Here is a 6,219-nt window from a genome sequence, read left to right as displayed (position 1 = left end):
GAACTTGCTCACTTTTTTAGCACCTTTAGGATCGACAAAACCGTCTTGTTGCATCATATACAACTCTTCTTTTAAGAAATCCATGAAGGTATATAGTTTTGACATCCATTTGCCAGATTTCATAAAATGCGGCAATTGCTAACATGATTCGGCAGACTTTTAAGCATCGATACGAGTGAGAAAATCTCATCGTAGTCAACACCTTGAACTTGTCGAAAACATTTTGCGACAATTCAAGCTTTGTAGATAGTAACACTACTATCAGCGTATGTCTTCCTCTTGAAGATCCATTTATTCTTAATGACTCACCGATCATCGAGCAAGTCAATCAAAGTCCATACTTTGTTCTCATACAGGGATCCCATCTCATATTTCATGGTCTCAAACCATTTCACGGAATCTAGGCTCATCATCGCTTCCTCATAGTTCATAGGTTCGTCATGGTCAAGTAACATGACATCCAGAACAGGATTACCATACCACTATGGTGCGGATCTCACTCTGGTTGACCTACGAGGTTCGGTAGTAACTTGATCTGAAGTTACATCATCATCATCATCATTGGCTTCCTCACTAATTGGTGTAGGATTCACAGGAATAGATTTCTGTGATGAACTACTTTCCAATAAGGGAGAAAGTACAGTTACCTCATCAATTTCTACTTTCCTCCCACTCACTTCTTTCGAGAGAAACTCCTTCTCTAGAAAGGATCCATTCTTAGCAACGAATGTCTTACCTTTGGATCTGTGATAGAAGGTGTACCCAACTGTCTCCTTTGGGTATCTTATGAAGACACATTTCTCCGATCCGGGTTTGAGCTTATCAGGATGAAACTTTTTCACATAAGCATCGCAACCCCAAACTTTAAGAAACGACAACTTTGGTTTCTTGCCAAACCACAGTTCATATGGCGTCGTCTCAACGGATTTAGATGGTGCCCTTTCTAACATGAATGCAGTTGTCTCTAATGCATAACCCCCAAACAGTAGTGGTAAATCGGTAAGAGACATCATAGATTGCACCATATCTAATATAGTACGGTTATGATGTTTGGACACACCATTACGTGTGGTGTTCCAGGTGGCGTGAGTTGGGAAACTATTCCGCATTGTTTCAAATGAAGACCAATCTCGTAACTCAAATATTCTGCTCCACGATTAGATCGTAGAAACTTTATTTTCTTGTTACGATGATTTTCCACTTCACTTTGAAGTTATTTGAACTTTTCAAATGTTTCAGATTTAGGTTTCATCAAGAAGATATACCCATATCTTACTCAAATCATGTGTGAAGGTCAGAAAATAATGATACCTACCGTGAGCCTCAACACTCATCGGACTGCATACATCAGTGTGTATTATTTCCAACAAGTCTGTTGCTTGCTCCATTGTTCCGGAGAACGGAGTCTTAGTCATCTTGCCCATGAGGCATGGTTCGCAAGCATCAACCGATTCATAATCAAGTGATTCCAAAAGCCCATCAACATGGATTTTCTTTATGCGCTTTACACCAATATGACCTAAACGGCAGTGCCACAAATAAGTTGCACTATCATTATTAACTTTGCATCTTTTGGCTTCAATATTATGAATATGTGTATCACTACGATCGAGATTCAATAAACCATTCACCTTGGGTGTATGACCATTGAAGGTTTTATTCATGCAGACAGAACAACAATTATTCTCTGACTTTAAATGAATAATTGTATTGCAATAAACATGATCAAATCATATTCATGCTTAACGCAAACACGAAATAACATTTATTTAGGTTCACCACTAATCCCGAAAGTATAGGGAGTGTGCGATGATGATCATATCAATCTTGGAACCACTTCCAACACACATCGTCACTTCACCCTTAACTAGTCTCTGTTCATTCTACAACTCCCGTTTCGAGTTACTAATCTCAGCAACTGAACTAGTATCAAATACTGAGGGGTTGCTACAAACACTAGTAAAGTACACATCAATAACATGTATATCAAATATACCTTTGTTCACTTTGCCATCCTTCTTATCCGCCAAATACTTGGGGCAGTTCTGCTTCCAGTGACCAGTCCCTTTGCAGTAGAAGCACTTAGTCTCAGGCTTAGGTCTAGACTTGGGCTTCTTCACTTGAGCAACAACTTGCTTGCCGTTCTTCTTGAAGTTCCCCTTCCTCCCTTTGCCCTTTTCTTGAAACTAGTGGTCTTGTCAACCATCAACACTTGATGCTTTTCTTGATTTCTACCTTCGTCGATTTCTACATCACGAAGAGCTTGGGAATCATTTCTGCTATACCTTGCATATTATAGTTCATCACTAAGTTCTAGTAACTTGGTGATAGTGACTAGAGAACTTTGTCAATTACTATCTTATCTGGAAGATTAACTCCCATTTGATTCAAGCAATTGCAGTACCCAGACAATCTAAGCACATGCTCATTGGTTGAGCTATTCTCCTCCATCTTTGTAGGCAAAGTACTGTCAGAGGTGTCCTACCTCTCGACACGGGCATGAGTATGAAATACCAATTTCAACTCTTAGAACATCTTATATGTTCCGTGACATTTCAAAACATTTTTGACGTCCCGGTTCTAAGCCGTAAAGCATGGTGCACTAAACTATCAAGTAGTCATCATACCGAGCTTTGCCAAATGTTCATAATGTTTGTATCTGCTCCTGCAATAGGTCTGTCACCTAGCGGTGCATCAAGGACATAATTCTTCTGTGCAGCAATGAGGATAATCCTCAGATCACGGACCTAGTCCGCATCATTGCTACTATTATCTTTCAACATAGTTTTTCTCTAGGAACATATGAAAAAATAAACGGGGAGCTACATCGCGAGCTATTGATCTACAACATAGTTATGCAAATACTATCAGGACTAAGTTCATGATAAATTAAAGTTAAATTAATCATATTACTTAAACTTAGACAAACATCCCTCTAATCATCTAAGTGATCACGTGATCCACATCAACTAAACCATGTCCGATCATCACGTGAGATGGAGTAGTTTTCAATGGTGAACATCACTATGTTGATCATATCTACTATATGATTCACGCTCGACCTTTCGGTCTCAGTGTTCCGAGGCCATATCTGCATATGCTAGGCTCGTCAAGTTTAACCCGAGTATTCTGCGTGTGCAAAACTGTCTTACACCTGTTGTAGATGAACGTTGAGCTTATCACACCCGATCATCACGTGATGTCTCAGCACGACGAACTTTGGCAACGGTGCATACTCAGGGAGAACACTTTTACCTTGAAATTTAGTGAGAGATCATCTTATAATGCTACCATTAAACAAAGCAAAATAAGATGCATAAAGGATAAACATCACATGCAATCAATATAAGTGATATGATATGGCCATCATCATCTTGTGCCTTTGATCTCCATCTCCAAAGCACCTTCATGATCACCATCGTCACCTTGATCTCCATCGTAGCATCGTTGTCGTCTCGCCAACTATTGCTTCTACGACTATCGCTACCGCTTAGTGATAAAGTAAAGCAATTACAGGACAATTGCATTGCATACAATAAAGCGACAACCATATGGCTCCTGCTAGTTGCCGATAACTCCATTACAAAACTGATCATCTCATACTAAATATAGCATCATGTCTTGACCATATCACATCACAACATGCCCTGCAAAAACAAGTTAGACGTCCTTTACTTTGTTGTTGCAAGTTTTACGTGGCTGCTACGGGCTGAGCAAGAACCGTTCTTACCTACGCATCAAAACCACAATGATAGTTCGTCAAATTGGTGTTGTTTTAACCTTCTCAAGGACCGGGTGTAGCCACACTCGGTTCAACTAAAGTTGGAGAAACTGACACCCGCCAACCACCTATGTGCAAAGCACGTCGGTAGAACCAGTCTCGCGTAAGCGTACGCGTAATGTCGGTCCGGCCCGCTTCATCCAACAATACCGCCGAACCAAAGTATGACATGCTGGTAAGTAGTATGACTTGTATCACCCACAAATCACTTGTGTTCTACTCGTGCATATAACATCTACGCAATAACATGGCTCTGATGCCACTGTTGGGGACGTAGTAATTTCAAAATTTTCCTACCCACACGCAAGATCATGGTGATGCATAGCAACGAGAGGGGAGAGTGTCTTCCACGTACCCTCGTAGACCGTTAAGCGAAAGTGTTATGTCAACGCGGTTGATGTAGTCGTACGTCTTCACGATCGACCGATCCTCGGTACCGAACGTACGGCACCTCTGCGTTTAGCACACGTTCAACTCGGTGACGTCCAGTGAACTCACGATCCAGTAGAGCTCGGGGAGGAGTTTCGTCAGCACGACGGCGTGGTGACAATGTTGATGAAGCTACCATTGCAGGGCTTCGCCTAAGCACCGCTACAGTATGACCGGGGTGGATTATAGTGGAGGGGGGCACCGCACGCGGCTGGGAGAGATCAATGATCAACTTGTGTGTCTAGAGGTGCCCCCTGCCCCCGTATATAAAGGAGCAAGGGGGGAGGCCGACCGGCCCTAGAGGGTGCGCCAGGAGGAGGAATCCTCCTCCTAGTAGGAGTAGGATTCCCCTCTTTCCCACTCCTACTAGGAGGGTGATACGTCTCCGTCGTATCTACTTTTCCAAACACATTTGCCCTTGTTTTGGACTCTAACTTGCATGATTTGAATGGAACTAACCCAGACTAACGCTGTTTTCAGCAGAATTGCCATGGTGTTATTTATGTGCAGAAACAAAAGTTCTCGGAATGACCTGAAACTCCACGGAGATTATTTTTGGAAATAATAAAAAATATTGGCAAAGAATCAATGCCAGGGGGCCCATACCCTAGCCACGAGGGTGGAGGGCGCGCCCCCTACCTCGTGGCCCCCCTGGAGCTCCACCGACCTCAACTCCAACTCCATATATTCGTGTTCGGGGAGAAAAAAGTAAATAAGAAGGATTCATCGCGTTTTACGATATGGAGCCGCCGCCAAGCCCTAAACTCTCTCGGGAGGGCTGATCTGGAGTCCGTTCGGGGCTCCGGAGAGGGGAATCCGTCACCGTCGTCATCATCAACCATCCTCCATCACCAATTTCATGATGCTCACCACCGTGCGTGAGTAATTCCATTGTAGGCTTGCTGGACGATGATGGGTTGGATGAGATTTATCATGTAATCGAGTTAGTTTTGTTAGGGTTTGATCCCTAGTATCCACTATGTTCTGAGATTGATGTTGCTATGACTTTGCTATGCTTAATGCTTGTCACTAGGGCCCGAGTGCCATGATTTCAGATCCGGACCTATTATGTTTTCATGAATATATGTGAGTTATTGATCCTATCTTGCAAGTCTATAGTCACCTACTATGTGTTACGATCTGGCAACCCCGAAGTGACAATAATCGGGACCACTCCCGGTGATGACCTAGTTTGATACTATTGTGCCACTTGGTGAATTTCTTGATGAACAACTTGCTAGGGCTAGAGAGAATGAAATTATTGAAAGTGATAATATTGATGAAAGTGATGATGAAGGCTCTCCTAATAAATATGAATTACATGTTGTGCCTGAGGGCTATGTTATGGATGAAGAAACTAAAAGAGACATTCTTGCTTGCAATGATAGAAGTGATCTTAAGAAATTATTAGCTAAGCTTAAACAAAAAACTCTGAATGCTAGCATGAAATATGATCCTGCTTATGCTACTTCACCTATCTTTGTTACTGATAAGGATAATGAATTCTCTATTGATCCTGATATAATTACTTTGGTTGAATCTGATCCTTTTTATGGCTATGAATCTGAAACTATTGTGGCACATCTTACTAAATTAAATGATATAGCTACCCTGTTCACTAATGATGAGAGAACTCGCTACTTTTATATCCTTAAAATATTTCCGTTCTCATTAAAGGGTGATGCTAAGATATGGTTTAATTCTATTGATCCTGGTTGTGTGCGTAGTCCCCAGGATATGATTTATTACTTCTCCGCTAAATATTTCCCTGCTCATAAGAAACAAGCTGCCTTAAGGGATATATATAATTTTGTGCAAATTGAAGAAGAGAGTCTCCCACAAGCTTGGGGGAGGCTTCTCCAATTACTTAATGCTTTGTCTGATCATCATCTTAAGAAAAATGAAATACTTGATATCTTTTATAATGGACTAACCGATGCTTCCAAAGATTACCTGGATAGTTGTGCTGGTTCTGTTTTCAGGGAAAGAACACCGGATGAAGCTAGAAT

Source organism: Triticum dicoccoides, chromosome 7A, assembly GCF_002162155.2.
Source record: "Triticum dicoccoides isolate Atlit2015 ecotype Zavitan chromosome 7A, WEW_v2.0, whole genome shotgun sequence".
Taxonomy (NCBI): domain Eukaryota; kingdom Viridiplantae; phylum Streptophyta; class Magnoliopsida; order Poales; family Poaceae; genus Triticum; species Triticum dicoccoides.
Note: the sequence above shows the minus strand (reverse complement) of the source record.